Here is a 20,074-nt window from a genome sequence, read left to right on the forward strand (position 1 = left end):
TTAAAATTGCCATGACTGACATATTAATGGAAATGTGTGAGAAAGCAGCAGAAGGAACAGCAGACAGAGTTGGAAGAGTGATGTGTGTTGACAGTGAAGGAGCACCATTTCTAGGACACTCTTCCTAGCAGTAGAACAGGGAATGTGTTAAGTGTAGTGGTCAAAGATGAGAGCATCTGCTGCATTAAGGTTATCTGCTCAAGGACCTTCTGAGTGCAAAAGGAGACAGTAATGGGGAAGGAATAAACCAAATGTAGAGACATAAACCTGGCAGACAAACAAAGGTATGTGCGATAATAAGCAGTAAACCTCAGCTACACCAGTTGAGCATGTGGGAAGTGAGTGTTTATTCCAGCAAGATCACCTGATGTTGTCAAATGGGATTACAGGGAAAGGAGTGAAGCAATAAAGAACACTTGAGATAAACCTGAAAGGCAAATGTGAAAGATACAGAAGAAAAAAGGAGTCATTCTTGCTGTCTGATGGGCCATTGAGAAACTGTAGACAAACCTAGATTTTTAAACTGATTAGAGGGCAACCCTGTGAGTCCCAGAGTGGATGGGAGTAAGAGGATGGTGGAACTATGCACAGGAGGAGCAGACAGAAGAGAGCATAAAAGGGGCCAGTTGTGTGTCAACTGTCTGGTCAGGAGGTACGTCTGATTGAGCCATGTGTCTGATCCCTGCAGCCAGTCCTACGTGCTTGCATAGTCTCACTCTCTGTCCCTTGTGTGCGAGTGCTGCAAAGCCTAGTTGCTGGGTGCTGAGGAGGGCAGTGTGAGCTGATAACTGGGCCAGCAGCTGGAGTCGGACTGGAGGTGTAGGCACCTCTGGGTTGTGGTGCCAGCAACTGTTGTGTGAGAGCGTGTCTCAGCATCAGTAACTGGAAGAACCATAGCTCTTGGGAATGTCTCCACAGTCCCACAGATTTTCTGTCCAGAGTGCCAGCTGCTGGGAAGACTGGTCTGAGTGGATTTGGTGCCAGCAAGTGGGGTCAGACTGGGGGTGCAGGCACCCCGGCCTGCGTTGTCAGCTATTGGAGTGAATGGGAACTTCACCAGGGTGAGTGGAGTGAGTGAGGGGCTCGGCACTGGCGGCTGGAGCAGGACTGTGAGTCACAGTCTGTGTGCCTGAGGCTGGTGAGGTTGTGTGGGATTTGCCTGTACAATTCGGTAGCAGACTTCAAGGTGGATTAGCTGGTCAGTAACAGGTGCTGGGTCCATACAGGCGTATCATAAGGGCAGAGAGTGCATGCTGCTTTTTGGGGGGGATCTGTGAGCTTATGAAACAAGCATATCTCTTTGCTAGTATGAATCAAGTTGGACCAGCTGGCGAGTAGGAGGTCCTTCCAGGTGGGCAACAGGGCCTGGGATATGTGCAGGGGCATTGTATGGGGAGAGGGGCCTGTGCCATACTTGAAAGGTCTGTGAATGTGTGTGTGCTTGTTACTGTAGAGAGTGCAGGTATGTGGGTTTTACATTCAATCCTCATCGGCCGAAGAGGAGGAAAGGTACTTGTCCGTCTTAACTTTTGTTTTATGAGAATCATATATGTAGGTGCTGTTGAAAGCAGTGCCTCGTCAGTGTCCTAAGTGTGTCTCCTGGATGCATGCTCAGCCCTGCTGCTGGTTGAGTCTGCAAACAGGAAAGCAGCAGCAGCTATGCTCATGGGCCTTCAATGGAGACACCTGGGTCTCCAGGCTGAACTCTAGCCTCGGGACAGGAGCAACCACCAAGCCACACAGCTGCTGCAGGTGGTCAGTTATGGCATCCATTAACAAGCACCAGGGCTATGCTGATGAGATAATTTGAAGAGGGTAGCTTTTCATAGGTTTTCTTTTAATAGCTGTTGCTTGAACTGAAAAAATCTCTGTCCTGTTTCTTCATCTGTTCTGAAAATATCCTGTTAATTCTAAGCACTGTTCCCGCTGTTCAAGATTTGAGCCCTGAAGACTTTGAGAACAAAATGTTTGTTTAAAAAAAAACCCAAACCAAACAAAAACTGCTAACAAACTGACTCAGAAATACTGTTGGATGATACTGAATAAAGTCACATTAAAGGTCCTGGTGGTTGGAGGTAACAATGCTAAGAACGCAATGGAAGGCTGGGAGGAGTCTGATTCAGCATCAAGTTCATGAGTGTAAACAGACCTGTCCAATAACCATTTTTTAAATGTTTTTCTGGTCTCCTCAGAGTCTTCTTTTCTCCAAGCTGAACAGCCCTGGCTGTTGCAGCCTCTCTTCATAGGTGAGGTGTTCCAGGCCTTTGATCGTTTTTGTGGCCCTTCTCTGGACCCTCTCCAACAAGTCCACGTCTTTACTATGCTGAGGGCTCTAGAGCTGGACACAGTATTCCAGATGTGGTTTCAAGAGAGCAGAGTAGGGGGGCAGAATCACTTTTTTTGACCTACTGGCCACACTTCTTTTGATGCAGACCAGTATACAGTTGGCCTTCTGGGCTGCAAGTGCATGTTGCTGGCTCATGTTGAGCTTCTTGTCCACCAGGACTCCCAGGTCCTTCTCTGCAGGGCTGTTCTCAATCTCTTCATCCCTCAGCCTGTGTTGATACTGAGGGTTGCCCCAACGCAGGTGCAGGACCCTTGCACGTGGCCTTGTTGAACCTTGTGAGGTTTTCACAAGCATTCTTCTCTAGCTTGTGGAGGTCCCTCTGGATGGCATCTTGTCCCTCAGGGGTGTCGAATTTACCACTCAGTTTGGTGTCATCCGCAAAACAGCTGAGTGCACTCAATCCCATCGTTTGCCATTATTGAAGATACTAAACAACACAGGTCCCAGAACAGACCCCTGAGGGATACTGCTCATCACTGATCTCCATCTGGTCCTTGATCTGTTGACCACTGTCCTTTGAGTGCAACCATCCAATAAATTTCTTATCCACGAAATAGTCCATTTATCAAATCCATATATCTCCAGCTTAGAGAGGAGGTTATTGTGGGCTGTGTGAAAGGCCTTGGAGAAGTCCACGTAGATAATACCCATGGTCTTCCCTTGCCCGCTGATGGTAGTCACTTATGCAGAGAAGGCCATTAGGTTAGTGAGGCAAGACTTGCCCTTGGAGAAGCCATGTTGTAAAAGTGAGTCTTAAGCCTGATGGCAAGATTAAATCTATTACTTACTGTGCAGAGGATACAATAATTTAAAAACAGCGGTACAAGATCTTAATGCCCTGTGGTTCAAGGTTATGTGTGATATTGATCACTTAAAGATCTGCAGTTGGTAAGGGGTCTTCTCAGCCTTGAGAAGCAACCTTGAGGGGAGTCCTAGCTCAAGGGGAGATGGCTGCTATGTAGTCACCTACTTAACAGGGAGAGCTCAAAAAAGTCTGTCATATTTATGGAATAAAGTGATTGGCTTGTAGTGAGATTACATGTGATAGAAAAGATAAGCATGAAACTCCTTGTACCCACAACTTCTTTTGTTCTTTGACAAATTAGTCTTGGAAGAACTACCTGCTATTCATCTGTTGATCGTATGATTGGTGTTCCGATTTCCCAGCTCATATGCATTAAAACTCAGTGAGTCACCCTGTTCTTGTGTGGGTTTTCAAAGAATAGGTTGGAACTAAAGATGTTCTTGACCTGATCATGGCCTAGGCATTTGCTTCCTTGGGAGCCTAAACCAGACTATCACTAGTGTGGTTAAGGAGTTGAGTGCAGCCGTCGCACTCCATCCTGTGCCTGCAGACAATCCAGTTTATTGACTCAGAGTGATAGTACGGTTCCCTCTTGCCTTTTTGTTATATGTGATGTATTGCAGGTCGGTGGTAAGGGTACAATTATTTGATGAATTGCTTAGCTTAAGTGTTACAACTAATGCTAATTATATACCATTGCACATACAGAAACAGTTGATTGCATGTATTTTACGTGTTGGATTAACATAATTTGTTTCATTATTTGGCAGACTTTGATATACAGAATGATTATAAGCAATAAATGCAATAAAGTGAAAACTAGCAAAACTACAGCTGGATGTAACATCAAATTCAAAGCTTCAGTTGCTCTTGGTTACCATTTGGGATCATGAACATACACGGCTGTTCTTGAACATAGACGAGTGCTGTCTTACTGCATTCTTTGAGGTGCACAGAGAAATATTGGACTCCCCTGAGGGAACTAAGGCATATGTTGGAGGTTCCAGAGGAATCCCTTTCACGTGAGCCCCATTGTAGGTTGGGGATGAAAGCTTCAACATCTACCTGTTGCCTTCCTTTATTTCTCTGCCAGGCTTGTTGTGGATGATCCATGGGATGGGCCTAGCTTGGTGTAAAGCCAGAGATCTTGTAGGGGAGATTTGTTCAGTAGTAGCATCTTCTGTACTCAATACATAGACAACAGCTAAGTTTGTGTTTGCATTATATGTAAAGGCTACCAAGGGCCACGAGGTTTACAGGCATCATTTGATGTTGGTGGCTTTATTCCTGACAATTGTAATGAACTTCAGTGTCTAAGATTCTGCTGTCACTTTCTCTGAAGATTACAGCTATGGCAGATCGGACCCTGGTTGGTCTTGAAGGCAATTCAGAGAAGAGGAGGAAGAGGAGATGCTTGGATTAGCCTTAAAGGTCTAGTCGTGACCTTCTCTGACTGTACCCATTGCTTCATGCTCAGCAGACATTGTTGTCTGTGGGGAGTTTGTCACATCTCTCTGTGAACCTAGTTGAAGTGACAGGCCCTGATCGACGTGCCTGAAATGATATATATGACCCATGGATGATTTGTATTCCGTTACGATGTGCATTGCTTAGTCTGTAACTTTCCATATCACTATCATCAATAGAGTCATACCGTGCTATTTTTGTTAGCTAAGAGTGTGAGAAAGTATTTCATTATCAGTAGAATTGTGCTGTGTGAAAGAGAGAGGAGCTGTTCAGGAATGTTGTGTTTCTACAGCCCCTTAGCTTAAAGATAAGAAATATCCAGCTGCTTCCTCCTCTCCTGGGACCTTGGCCATGTTGTTCTAGGAGGGGTGGGCAGGTAGTAAGCTGCTGGAGGTAGACTCTTCTTTTTGAGGTGATGTAATCTTTTTATTCGGTGGTATATAGGCTAAGCCCCTTGCAGCAAGGGCGGGGGAGACCTCTGTCACGGGTGGACACACCACGTGATTTCCCAGTTGCCTCTCTGAATCCACACTGCGACGACTGGGGATCTGGATGATGTTAAAGCAATTGGTAATGTATTTCTCTTAGTCACTGTACTTATTCTCTTATGGTAATGATTAGACACGTTGCCTTTACAAGCTGTTACTGTTAACTTGTGATTGATCAGGACTAATCATTTGTTGTCTTTCTCATTGTAATAACTTGAGTAAACACTTGATTTCACGAAGTTTGGGCTTTTATGATTTTTTTTTTTAAGGCTCTTTTATAATGAGAATTTGGGCGTTTTTATCATGATTTTTCCTAAAAGCCCGTTTTGTGGTAAAACATCAGTGTGTTCATTTGGTCTCCATGGTTTCCTGAGACTGTGTGGAAAATCCTTTAGGATTTATCCTTTAGGAATGCTTGTGGAAAATCTTATTTGTTCTAAATATGCAGCTGGGTGATAGCATTTGGTACTCTCAGCCGTGTGTTCTGAGCAGTGCACAGACTTGTTCCCTTTTCGCTTTCTCCGCGGCACTCAGGATTTATGCATTGCTATCACCTCTCCGTCTTCGTCTCTCTCTCCTGTGCAGAAGAGCCATGGCTTTGGAACACTGAGCTCATTAACGAACTGCATTCCCAGCGTGTTGGTTCAAAATTTTAAAGTAATGACTTCCAACAGGGCTCCTTTTCACAAGAAATGTGCTGTTCAGACTAGATAGTGCGATTTTGTAGGCAGACAGTGGTTTGGAATTTTGGAGTTAACAAAACCCTACGGAAACCTACAGAGAAAGGTACTTCATTTTTCCCCCAAATCCCTAGTCTCTTGGGATTCAGAACTATACTGATGAGCTATGGTGAGCTCAGGAAGGGAAGTACCAGTGGGATTCAGACAAGAGAATAGTATTAGAGTAAAAGTAAAGAGTGATTAAATCCTGAAGCTAAAGGCACACAGTCTCAACAGAGAGAGAAGGTGTTAAGGGTCGTGCCACAAAAGGGCTGGTACAGGCACATGGGCTGTTGATTGTTGTATTGATTGTTGCTGATTGTCTGCTAGTATTTCATAGTGCTGGCTATGGTGGTGCAGCCCTCCACCTTGCCCGGTCTGAGATCTCAAGATAAGCCTTGCAAGCCAGAGAACTTTCATTGTGCAGTTATCTTGGTTACAAGTGCAGTTGCCTGGAGCTGGGGTGCTCTGAGCACTCCCTGGCCACACCTAGACCATCTGCTACCTGAATTGTTTATCAGAACCACCCTGAGATCTCCGTATAAGCAGTCACAGGAAAAACTCCCATTGTGCTGTTATCTTGGTTACAAGTGCAGTGGCCTGGGGTGATATAAGGCGTGCTCCCTGGCCACACCTGGGTCGTCTGCTGCCTCTATTGTATGTTACAATGACTTGGCATGAACCGTGGCCAGAATGGAAAATACTGACCAAAGCAGATCATCTCATGATCTTACATAGTGATCCAAAGTGAGACCCTTTGATGTCTCTGGGACCACAGCAGACTCGTGACCCAGTAGATCTCCTGAGCTGGGAAGGCTCTTGAAGTAGATTTTGCAACCATAATGCTTTTGCGAGGACTGAAAGGCCTGATTTTGCAAGGTTTGCTGACTATCCATTGATGAATGCCAGCACATAAAAACAGTCCATGAAACTCTTGATAAGGGAAATTTTGATCATAGATTATCCTCTCTGTGTGTGCAATTTGATTTAGGACTGTCTCTCTGTGTGTGATTTGACTTAACCTCTGTCTGTGTCTATGTGTGATTTGATTGAGGAAACTTGCTGGAAGTCTTGGGTGAAGCTTGTCGTTCTCCAATCTTTAACTGAGTTGCTCCTTTGATTGTAACAAATTCATAGTTTGTCTGTTAAATTGGCTGATGATTAAGTGCTGTTAAGAATTACACAACCTAATCTTGTGATCTATCTTAAAAATAATAATGAATACTAAATTGCTGCTGAACCAGAGCTGTGTAGAAAATCCTATCTGCCACAGCGGCTACTCTCTGAGAGACCAGTTCTTCCATACTTGGACCGATGTCCAAGGCCTAGATACAAGGTTTCATCAGGTTATAGTGTTTCTGATATTTCTTTTCCCAAAATCTTTGTGCTATTGTTTTGTCTGAGCATTTATAAATAAATTTGTCACAGGCGTATGTGACACTTTGTACCCTCTCTGACAGATATATTTCATTGTACTGCAACCCCCAATTAAAGCTTTAGCAGCAGGATGATGCCAACACTCGTGCATCCAGAGAGCTGCCATGATGGTTCTGTGGTCCAGGTTGGAGGAGCTTGGGTTAAAGTTTCCTCAGTTTCATCTGTTGCTGTTAGACTGCCATTGGCTTTATCATAGCTGGCAGTGTTCACCAGCACTGCCACCCCTCTCATCATAGCAGTGACATCTACTTCGGCGTTCTATATGGCCTTGGCCATGGGGCAAGTAGGATGGGAATCAGTATGGCCGACAGCCAAAACACATGAGTGGACATAGTCCTGTATGTCTTCACAAAGAAGTCAGCCTCAGATTTGCACAATATGAGTGCGTAAGGAATGTGCTTTCCAAGAGGCAAGCCAATAGGTGCACCTAGCAAAATCAGCCCAAAGGTTGATATAAACCTGGTTGTCAAGAGGAGTGATGACTACGCAAAGGACCAAGAGATGACCCTCTAGGCACTGCTGTGGTAATCAAGTGTAGTAGTTTGGTCATCTGCAGTATGAACAGCAGTGGCATGCCCAAACCATGCATATGTCTTCTGTAAAGCAGACATCCTTCTATAGAGTGTTGAAAGGGTAGGCTTCTATAAGTGAGCTTGTGAGGGATCATATGTAGCAGAAAAAGAGGGAAGTGAGAATCATATGGTTGAGGCCAAAAAGTTGGGTTCTGATGGCAGAGGTACCAAGAATCTAACATCGAATGGTAATGGGTTATACGTGCCCTTGTTACAGGAGAGTGTCCAAAGACCCTCTCTCTGAGCCACAAGGGTTAGACTGGTCCCTCCTGCTTTCTGAACTTACTCTGAGAGGAGTCTAGTTGTGGATGGATCCAGTCTCGGCCCCTGACTATAATTAAGAGTTCAGACCCTGTGTTCTGCCACAGTGTTGGTTCATTTCAGCTTGACTGGGTCCTGTGAGGAACCCATAACCCTGGGTAGTTGTAAAGGCATGCCCATACAGTATAAGATCCAATCCCCCCATGCATTCTTCACATGCTCTTCATGTGATGGTTCAGCGGTATTAAAGCGGCTGGGGTCTCCTTACTCCCCATTGAGTTCTTTTGCCGCCTTTAGGTGGGCCATCTTCTATCTTTGTAGCAGGGTGCTTTATCTAAGATGGGGATGAAATAAGAACTTTGCCCTACCCTGTTTACATAAACCAGATACAATAGGAGGTCGTGCTGTCCTTAGTGTTGAAGAACACCAAGGCAGCTACCCCAGATGTGGTGGGAGGTCATGCTGTCCTGATGATAGGTGTGACTCAGCAACCCCAAGAATAACTACCACTAGCTAACCAAATGTTTCACAATAGGATGTGAAACCAGATGGTCCCAAGAGGAACGAAAGAATGATAAAACTACACGTGTTTTGCTGAGCTAGGAGGTTTATCTTAGCAATAAATGACTAACAGTCAATCACTTTATGGTATTAGAGCCCAGTCCTATCTTTGAACAGTGGGGATTCTAGCACGCCTCTCCAAACAACTGTTTGGGATTCCTTCCTTGAGCAGGAACACCCCTCAAGGCTGAATGAAAGGTCTATTCACAATTTGTCAATATGGGTGACTAATATCAATCTCTATAAAATAATAGTTATTAAGGTAGCTTTGAACTATTATTCAACATATTAAGTATCAATTTAGTAAATTATTGATTTGAGAATTTGAATATTGATTTAGTGCTATAGCTTTTATGCCATTTAGTAGATGTTCTGATTAATGTCCTTTAGCCTGAGTTACGTCGTTATCAATCATACTAAAATTTTCACTTTACTTATAGACATAGTTTAGTCTGCTATCCTTAACCATGCGGGACAATGTTATAAATCACTTTTCCCCCATGCCAGTCTTCAGAGTTTGCAGCTTGTAGCTTCCGTATCTTCTGGCTTGCATCAACCCTGGGGCTGTCTTCTGTGTAACTCAGTTCAATTTATGTTCATTCTTCCATCTTATCTGTATCTGTATCAAGGTCTAGTCTGTCATCTGTGCCTGTTTTTGATGGCTCTTTTCCTTCAGTAGTTACCTTTTGATGCTGGACCTCCAGTACAGTGTTTAGTCATTCATGCTGACAAGATTCACTCATGCTAAATCTTGAACAAGGCCTACTTATGCTAACCTATAGGCAAGTTACAATTTAACTTAACTCTAGGCAATCACACAGTTAATTCTGAAATTCTAGAAGTAAACTTATTTTAATTCCCGACAGTCCTTCATGGATAGGAATGCGTGATCGACATCGCAAAAATAGGTTGTAAAACCGTTCAGCATAAAGAGGTAATACACAAGGAGTTTGTCAATATCAGAAAGGGCAAGGAAGGTGGTGTGTAAAACATGCTGTCATTCCTGTCATTGCTGTCATTGGAGGTAGGGGAGGTCCTTCTTGGAGGACCTGAACTAGGGGGAGTTTTGTTTAGAAGTACCAGGAGACTGTACCTTCACTTGAGTGCTGTGGAAGGTCCTGTCTCTGAGTAGTTTCATATGTGGAAGTAAACTGGCCGATTCCCTGTAGGCCTTTGCAGGACTCTCGTTAAGAAGTATCTGCACTGTTCTCTAATGGCCTCACTGAGTAAGTATGATCCAATATTTGGAGTGAAATACTTGTAAAAGGATGAACTGTCTGGGCCTTATCTCAAGTAGTCTTCATGTCGCCATTCTTTGTGGTAATTTACTACAAGCTGCTTATCTGACATGTAGCTGTAGTTCTGTGAAAAACAAGTCATGAAACCCAGAGGTATATAAACTGTCACTGCCACATCTGGGCAGAGTTTTGTATCAGCAGAGACAGTTCTGCTGCTGCTTTATGTTGTCCCCTGTAGCTACAGTAATAAACCGATGCTGTTCTGACCTGACCAAGAATAGTATTTGAGTTATTCCCCAGGGATGTTAGAACCTCCCAAAAACTGCAGGTCCTTGGGCTGTCTGTCATGTTAGAGAAGTCACACTTGACTGGCTATGAGACAGTCTCAGGGGGCTCCTGTGAATCCATGGACTACTACAGAAGGTGATGGAAGTGGTCCCCTCCAGTGTGATCAACTGAAGGCAGGAGTGCCCATGAGGTTACACAAATGATGATATCACCGATGGTGTCATCTTCCTCTGGACTGGAGGTCCCTGTAAGTTGCAGCCTCTATGCCACCTGAGAGGGTTCAGCAGCTTGTGACCAGTTCCCTTGGGGTGCTGATTGTATGTCTGATAAGTCTGTGTGGTATTCAAGGGCTTTTCCACTTTCCAGGTGATGAAGTGGTGGGGGAGGGGTGCTAGGGCCCTTGATAATGTGCTGGTGGGAAAAGATGCAGCAGGGGAGCATTGTTGGCAAAAGCCTATAAAACAGGTGTTTGAGCTCTGGGCTGCCTGTTTGGGATTGCCCAAGGCCAAACAGGCTTTCTGTGCTTCAAGATGCTTTGGGTCAGGGCCAATTTTGCCCAGGCTTGGGAGGCTTTTTATCTAACTGGACACAAAGGCATTTGTTATTAACTGCAGCTGCATCTTCGCAGAGGAGTGAGGATGGCAGAATGTGCACAGCAGAGAAACTAACTTTACTAAAGGTTGGGACCGTGTGGTACTGAGCACTGTCCCTGGAAGGCTAGTGCCTCTTGACGGTAATGGACTCTGAGTGGATCAGGACCCTTTTGACTAGTGGGCATTGCTGGGTCCCAGAGGGATGTCATCCCTGCTTCATCTGACACAGTGGCCACGTCTAAAATGTGATACCCAGCCTACCTATGCATAATCACAAATCTGTGGGACCGGCCCAGGAAACAGTCAGGAGACCTTGGTCATCTTGGCACTTTTTATCTTCGAGCATACGCTAGTGATTCCTGAAAGATAGAGTCTATGTTTTCTGCTTGAGTTCATAGTTGGTTTCCAGAACCTACAAGAAGATCCAAGCTTCTGAGTCTAAAATTCAGCTGGTATCCCCCGACCATGTGGCGTATTCAAAAGACAGGTTAACTAACACCTAGTAACAGATTTGCAAGAGTACTTTCTTGATTTGACTAGATCTCTGCCTGTGAAATGGCACATGGATACACAGTTCTGTTGACTCTAATAGCATCATACTCAATTTTAATAGCTGGTCTGATTCATAAGTCTGGTCAAGTTTTCAGAAGGTAAGAGTTCGACATAATTGTCTAAAGTCACACTGGACCGAATATTTCTGTCCCAGTTGTCTCAATCAATATATAAAACTTTATGTATTTTGGTTTCAGAAATTCCCTTTTTGGCAACTTCTAGTCACCTGTCAGTTTTTTCCTGGGTGCCATCGCAGGGATTTGTGTGACATGCTCATTTCTCCGCAGTCACCTGAAGGCCTCTAACACAGGCAGTGGCAGGAGTCTTATCTGTCCCAGCTGAAGTGAACCTGCTGGGCTTGAGATACTCTTTTCCATGGGGAGGCAACTTGGGCTTCAGCTGCATTCGAATGGTGCTCAGTATTTCTAAGACCATGAGCTAAGAGAAATAGTCAGGATAATGTTCCTGTCATGCTTTTATCTTTCTGACTTGCTCTAATCAAATAAGGGAGGGTGTGTTGGTGGGAACCCCCTTGGGCCACTTGCCAATCCAGGTTAAGAATTAAAAAAATGTAGGGAGTCAAAGTAGTAAGGCACTCCCTTAACATACCGGAAAGTACTGGAATTACTGACAGTTATCTCCTGACAGCCTGGTACATCTGCTTCCTGAATTGTAGCAATGATACCAAAACTGTACTATCTAGAAAGTACTGAACTTGTACAGTTGATAAAAGGTACCATGGTCAAGTACTGAGACCTGAGCAATAGGCTCTGAACCAAAGTTGACCTCTAAATGAACCTCCCATCCAAGCGTTATATAATATTAGTATCTGATCATTAGTGAAATGTGTATGATCATTAGCAAAAGATGTAGCTTAGATAAAATATAATCATTAGTGAAGATAAAATGTCATGAGAATGTATTATCTTTCCTTGTTTAGAGGCAGGTTGTCAAAGCCATGAAATCAGATATCTGGCCTTGTTTGGAAGTATGTGTTCAACACTAAATAGATGAAGAAACTCTTGGTTCCACCTTGAGTTCTGGCCAGGCTTTTGGTGGGATCTAAAAGGAGAGTGAAACTAGATGCTTCTGCATTTGAAGAATTAAACAATATAAAAACTTGTTTATTAAACAATATAAAAGCTGGACTCTCTTGAAGGAACTTTGGAGACCTCACCTGGGTAGAACTTCCCTGGTCCTACACTGGGATGCTGGGTAAGGTTCTCCAAGTCTTCACTGTAACTGGTGCTCTCCAGCGACTGTGGATCTGGATGATGGTAAAATATTAGGGCAATTAGTGAGGTATCTTTCTTAATCAATATACTGTATATATATATTGATATATATATAAAACTGTATGTAGTAATGATTAAGTATATTAACATCTTTGGTTTTATTCTTGCTGTATTATTTAATGTATCATTTTATTGCTTTAAATGCAAGTAAAGATACGATCTGTTCTTTGACTTGGTGTCTGTGTTCTGTGCTGACTCCATCCATTAGTTACCTAACATGAGTCTTGGCAGCAAATACTGACCTAAGTCAGTCCTCTGCGATCCAGTAAATAGTGATCCTGAGTGAGACCCTTTGAGCTCATCAGTACTACCGTGGGCTGCAGTCAGCATCTCCCTTTGGACAGAGATGCCTTTCAGGGTCAGCTGCAAAGATGACCAGGGTGAGGCCAGGTTTCTCGTGACTCGGTGGCTGCCTGTTGGGAGTGCCAGTGCATTGAAAGTAAGTCACTGATTTCAAGAGGAGGGAAATTTTGGCCAGGTCATCCGCTGTGTGTCTGGATTCATGAACATCTGTGTGTGTGTGATTGGATTTAACCTTGTAGTAAGTACAGTGTGAACCGTGCCATTTTTTTGTCTGTAAATAAGTCACTGATTTGACTATAGCAAATCTTCGTGAATCATTTTGTTAGTCAACTGATGATTAAGTGTTTAAAGAAATCATGTACTTGAATGTTGCGATCTCCTGTGATAAATCCTAAATTGCTGCTAAATCAAAGTCTCAAGTTCCATTTGCAACAGAAGGGAACAGGTAGTTCCCTCCTTGAGAGCGTCTTTTTGCCCACAGGCAGGGCAAGGCCCCAAAACAGTCAGTTCAGGCACGTGCTGCAAGGCTGGGGTCAGTCACGATGCTGTGTACTGCGTCTCTCTTTTGGTACTGAAGAAGAGGCGCTTTGGGCAGCCTGATCAAGTTAAATTCAGGATATGGTAACAGACATGACCAACAGCTTTAGAGCTAAACAGTTTATTTCAAAATAACGATACAATAACAAATATCAATCACTTACCTGGGTCAAAGTGACAGTAAATCCAGTAATTCACTAATACTGGGTTAAACATAATTCAGTAAATCCGACTTAAGCCAAAAAAATTAATATTGGGGTCTGCAAAGACTTGCATGAGCGTGGTTTTCAGGCAGGCCACAGAAAGCGAGGTAAGGCTTCTTCAGATGATCAACTTGACCACCCAGTGAGCTTGGGGAATTTAAAATTTTCTGGTCACTGTTCTGCTTTTATTGTTGAATTGCAGAAGTGCTCTCTAGACTTGCTGACTAGGCATCACATCCCACCACTTCTCCCTTCTGCGCTGCTTCTTTTCTTTGTGTGCTCAGAAATGCCACATAATATAACACGAACTCCACCTTTCTACCCTTCGTTATGTGGAGGGGGAAGCATGATTATCATCCCCTGGCTATGTAATGCTGGGACTGATGTCTATGCCACATAGCCCCGTAAAGGTGTCAGCTCTAGCGAAGAGTTTGGTCACGAAGTCTCTTTGTCTACATTTCTATTTGAAATGGAAATACCATGTTCTTTGTTCTTTTCCGGAACTGTGAAATCACAAATGACAGACTGAGAAAGCATTGGCTTGGGTTCGTAGGCCCAAAACTGACTGTTGCTCCAGAGAATTGATCTTTGTCCTGGTTGTGCTACAGAGTAATTGTGAGAAAGGTAGGCAAGTGATGCGACTAAGTGCATTGCAGATGTTAGTCCTGTATATTTTGTAAGGCTTTGTGCAGAGCTCCAGCTTCCTCCCAGACAATCCACTGTGTCCCAGAAGGTCGGATCCAAAGCAGCAAGTGCCTGCTGATGTGTGGGCAGGAGTTGCTGGCAGTAGAAGTAAATGGGCTGGATGGGCAGTCAGGCTCAAGTGTTTCTGACCCTTTGCCTTGGCAGCACCTGTGCTGCAGGTGGCCTGAAGTTGCATCATGGTGCAGTTCCTCTTCCAGGCATGACCCCACAGTTTTCTTCAGGGAACAGGTTCCTGGAGGGAGCTAGGAGGAGCCATTAGCTGCTGAAGGAGCTGTTAGCTGCAGATGCCCTTGCCCTGATGGCCTGTGCAAGGTGGTGGGTCTCTGGCCTCTCTATCATTCTTCAACTTGGCCCAGAACTCATAGCATCCCTGACTCGCTGCTAATGCTACCCCAAACACGGCTTTCAGATAAAGAGCACCTTTCTGTTAACTCATTTAAACCTGGAAAGGCTCCATAGGAATCAATGTAAGTAGCAGAGGGAAGGAAGGAGTGTAGACACGTCTGAATCCCACAGCAGGGAGCCTGACTCCACTCACCACAAACTTAAGGACAGGTCTAAATTCTCCTGAGTTTACTGATGAGAAAGCGAAGCTGGCTCACTCTCACACTTTACTGAACTCTCAGAAACTTCAGTTACTCCTCCTTGCTGTTAGTTTCTTTAAACTGAAATTGTATAATCTCCCGGGTTCTGGAGGACCCCCTTGTCAGAGGAATTCCTGGGGATATAGCCCGTATTTGATGTTAAGTCAGTGACTTTCAAATTCAAAGGACTGACTAAGGATATGCTTCCTCAGTAAGTGTAATTCCTGATAATACTAGCACTGATTTTTAAGGAGCCCTGTAGTGAACCAGATATGCTTGTACATTTGTGTTCCTGTATTTTATTTCCTGCCAAATAAGACTGAATTTTGTTACCTGAAATGAATTAAGAAAACTCCTGAAACAAAGTACTTTGTTTAGAAAGAAGACATTGCTTTATTCTGTGCAAGGTGCTAGGTGGAAGATATCCACAAATCGGGCGCACCTACTGAAGAACTCAAAGGCTTATTTATACAGAACAGATGCTTAAAATCCCACCTAGCTAATACAATTGTTACACTTAACTATAATACATATATTAATTAGGTCACAGAATTCTGCTTTTAAAACAAGACTGCTTATTTTCTTTCCACATCCTTAGTTAGGATAAGGAAGTCCTTTAGGTAATTCTTAATCAGTCACAAATTTTCCCTATCTTGACAACCCTTTCCTTGTTTCAACACAGATTTTTAAGCGAAGACAGGGATTTAAAAGCCGCGTATGTGTGGCACTGAGGGACATGCTTTAATGGTGGAGTTGGCAGTGTTGGGTTTACGGTTGGACTCTATGGTCTTAAAGGTCTTTTCCAATTAGAACTATGTTTTCAACCTTGAGTTGGGTAACTACTGAGCTTACAATTTTCTTAAGACTAAATGTCTGCATCCCTGAGCACGTCAGGGTGTTTGTACAAGACAAACAAGGTACAAAATACATTCTTCTTATCCTCTTGGGTAACAATTTGACTGTCACAATTTGTGTATCACTGGGAATTTGGACCTTAAGCCTGTGCACATACTACCCAGGATCTTAGAGATCCTAAAGTTTTAGGCACTTGTGAGGAGGTGATCCAGACCAGGCAGGGTCCTTGGCTTGCCCAGTAACAGTAAAATTACACTGTTAGGCTGTGACTGCAAAAAGCACTAAGGGGAGTGGTATACAATCTGCCCCGATTGGGGCAATCCTTGGCCCTGCTACAGTGACAAGCAACAGAGTTGAGCTCTGTTACCTGATAGGCAGCTGGAGGGTGCCAGCCCTGTGTTGGCCATCACACTGGTAAATATGAAGTTTTGCTGACCACAGTTCAAATCAGGGCACAATGCTAGCTTCCTCCTTGTCAGCCGACCTGAATGAAGCAATCTTCAATGCTTTTGAAAAGCCGCAAAATCTGTTGTTGGCCATTTCTCCACAGTAATCAAAGGATCTTACACAGAGTTGTCTTTGATGTGTTTAAACTTATATTACTGCTTTGCTGATTGGGTCACCTGATCAAATGCTCCTTATTTGTCATAATTCCTTTCAACTCCTGTTTCTGGATACTTCTGGTACTGGTACTTTTGGGTTACTGATATTACTGATCTCCAGGCAAACGTTGTTCACTTCCTTCTACCAATTATGGTATGTTAGCAGGAGCAAATGTATAGCAGTGTTACCTGGTGGAGGTTAGAGACCATGACCATGTGAACATTGCCATGTTTTTTTCTGATAGCCCAAGCAGTGTAGAGTGCAATTGCAATAAAAAAAAATTGCACAGATATAGTAATAAGTGCTTATGGTAAATAGTAGCGGAGAACTGTTCTGTTCGTGTAGTTTATTCAAGATTGAAGCAGTTTATCAAGATCACATAATTTACTAGTAATCACTTACTTGTATCTGCAGAAGGAAAATCGGTAATATAACAAATAAACCACAAAATGTAACGCTTAAAAAATGTTAGGCAGCTACAGTTTCTGGAAGCACTCACTGTTTCTAAACACCCTTCTTTTATCTCATAAAGTTCTAATATCTCTGTGACGTGCATCTCTCTCCACCTCCCTTGGATTGAAAGCACAAGCCCTCTTCTTTTGCACAATTTCTGTGGGAGAGGGGATTGCTCCAACTTTGTGCGAGCATTTGCTGTTCCATGTAACTTGCCGATCTCTGTGCTGGTGAAAAGGTATCCCTTGAGGTTGCATGCATACAGCTGAGGTGTGAATTCCTACTTGTTGCACCCTGCACTGTCAGTGCTCAGCCGAATGCAAGCTGGGCTCCCTACAGCATCAGATGGAGAGGATGCTCTGTCTGGCACAGATAGAGGTTGTGATGTTGTTTGTGACTTTAGGCAGTGTCAGGCAGGTCTTGACTAGTGCTGTTTCCACTTCAAGGGGTTTTCCTCTTGTTAAAAATTTCACACTTCTTTTATACTTCTATTGAATCCTTTTTTAATTCTAAAGTGCCTTTGAGCTTCCCCAGTTAACTGTTTCATGCAGATGGTGATTGTATTCCTCTTCAACACCATCAGCTGGTGGTTGATGACCATCTTCCCTTTTGAATTCATCAATTTTGGGCAGATGCCCTCCAGATAAACTAGCCTGTGGCATGTACACACACACAGAATGCGCACACGCACAAAATGTGCTTGCATTCTGACTGACCATATCAAGTATTGTTATTCAGCCCATTTGACAGGAGTTGACTATAGGACCAATCCCAGAATAAGTTCTGCTAGCCTTCTACAGTCCACAAGATCCTTGTATTGGCTCTTAAGAGACCATGCCCATGGCATGAGGGCTTCAGAAATATCCATCCTTTTGTGTTGACATAGCCTGAAGAAGGATGTTTGCCTCCATAACTGTTGATTTTTCAGGTGGTGGGGATCTTATATGTCGTGATCCCTGTGCTGCTGATCTTAGACCACAGTTGGTGACCTGTATTTTTATACTCTTTAATTACAGTTGCCTTCTGCAGTTACTCACTCCATTTGAACTGATGAATCATAAAACCAATTGACAGGTGAGTAGTTTACCTAATGAACATCATACAGGTGTCTTACCTGCTCTGATGTTGCATTTACCATTTAACCGCAATGCTGAATATATTAATGCTAAATTAGCAGTTTGATTACTGCCAAGCTGCTCTCTGCATAAATTGTAAATATTTGCTCAGGGCTGGCCAGTTACTCTCCATTTGTGGCACAGTAGTTCCCATGCCATGGCTCTGTGGCTTCCTGCTGCTTTTATTTTAACTTTTTCTTCCAGCAATATGTAAGACAGGGATGTAACCTCATGAATGTTTACTGCATGTCCTACTATCCTTTTGACTGGTGACAGTGAACTGGTTTTTGATGTGCCTTCTATACCCTCTAGGAGTCAACTGTTACTGTGATCTTGGTTTGCTTCTCATGAGTCTGACACAACATTGCTGAGTTTCATACACTCTCTGTGTTTTTCTGGGTTTTTTTAGGTGTTTTATGACTCCTGTATGCAGGTCTACAGACTTTTACGTTAAGATACAATGTACAGTGAATGCAGCCTTTGCTGGAATGGCTTACCCAATCCAGTAGATCAAAAGCCTGTAGCAATTTATTCTGTATTTTAGGCTTCATTTATTTTCCTCTGTATGTATTTTCCTAGAGGAGGGTCTCTAGAGAAAAGTAATCAATAACAAATACTGCCATTAAAAATCGAAGTCTTTTCTGTCAGAAATTAATGTAGTTGTTTTGAGTAGATTAAGGTTTCAGATAAGACTGAAGCAATTGTAGCCTCCCACTGTTTGGAGGAATTGTTCCTTTTCTCTTGGACTAGAAACTGGAACAGATTATTTTATTTGTCTCTATATAGATGGCCCTCAGTTCCTCTGAGGTGAATGTGAAGTGGCCCCACAGAGTGATTCAGGAACATTACATAAGATAGGGGCCAGAGATATGCCTAAAACTATTTGTTAGAGAAGTCTTAGTGGGGGCGTTTTAATTGCATGCTATAGATCTGCTGAAGAGCTGTGCTGTTATTCCTATGTTCAATGGGAGTGTTTCTCCATTCTCTTTCCATGCACCACCAATGAAAGCCTGGCAGTTGCCCAAGTAGTAGTTGCTAATGATTTCTGAGGCTTGTGATCAAAGTGAGAAAGTAGCAGGTGAAGGAGTGAAGCAGGCATGCATGAGGAATTGTCTTTTTGTCTTTCAGTTTCTTGTACTGATACTGACCTTCTCAAATGTTCTTCCCAAGACGAGTGCTCTCTGTCAAATATCACTTTTTAAAGTAGCATATTGTATTGTATTAAAGTTACAAAAACCTTTAAGATTCTGATCACAGTTGCAAACTTAGTTTTCTTAATCCAGCTAATAACAATGAGGAACTAAAGTTGTATTCATCTTTATGATCTTGACAGTGACAGGAATTGGATTCTACTCTTGGCTGAGTTGCGTGTTGCATGTGGTCAGGATTTTGCAGTTACTATTAGTTGGTATATTAGTCTTGTTTACGTATCTCAGTCATGTTTCTAGAATGTATAAATGTTTTAAGTTTTTTCAACAGTTATCTAATTCAAGGACATGATTATTTTATCCCTCGATTGTTTTTCAGGTAATATCCAATGTAAGGTTAGCAGTCTGAAATCTTTAACTTTGATGCAAAAGCCTGTTTTCTCATCTAAGATTCTAGCATCACTGTAAGTATTGCCTTAATACTGTTGTTGACATTTTATAAATTCATACGCGTTTTGTTTTCCTGTTTCCTTTTGTTGTTGCTGTCCTTTGAAGGCAGAAAAAGTGAAAGAGTGAAGGAAGATGGAACTATCTTTGAATCTTGATAATAACACCTGGGAAATTTTAACTTTATGGCTTTTATAGGTTAGATCTGAGTGATGTTTCTAAACCCTAAATTTGAAATCCGAGGAGAGTCTTAAAATCTTAAAGAGCCCCCAAAAGAAAGTCAGGAACCTTGGGTGACTTGGAGAAAAGCGTTTTCTTGAGAAACTTTTTAACACCCTGAACAAAGCGAGGTGTCTGTTCTGTCCTAGGTGGTTTTTGCCATACTGTGAGGATTTTGTTATTCCTTAGACAGTCTACAGAATTGTTGGTTACTGCTCTGTCTTTTTGTACCTTAACTGTTCTGGGAATTAACTTATGCAACTTGACACTGACAACATC

General features: G+C 43.0%; 1 protein-coding gene across 6 annotated transcripts in view; it reads left to right on the forward strand.

The window, feature by feature from the left end:
• RESF1 (retroelement silencing factor 1) overlaps positions 1–20,074 on the forward strand; it is a 61,758-nt gene that overhangs the window by 5,651 nt on the left and 36,033 nt on the right. For all 6 annotated transcript variants that reach the window (XM_054056349.1, XM_054056329.1, XM_054056320.1 and 3 more), the window contains 2 exons: positions 17,883–17,940; positions 19,509–19,593. The gene's annotated coding sequence lies outside the window, so the exon portion shown is untranslated. The remainder of the gene's footprint in view (positions 1–17,882; positions 17,941–19,508; positions 19,594–20,074) is intronic.

Source organism: Cuculus canorus, chromosome 1, assembly GCF_017976375.1.
Source record: "Cuculus canorus isolate bCucCan1 chromosome 1, bCucCan1.pri, whole genome shotgun sequence".
NCBI classification, from domain to species: domain Eukaryota; kingdom Metazoa; phylum Chordata; class Aves; order Cuculiformes; family Cuculidae; genus Cuculus; species Cuculus canorus.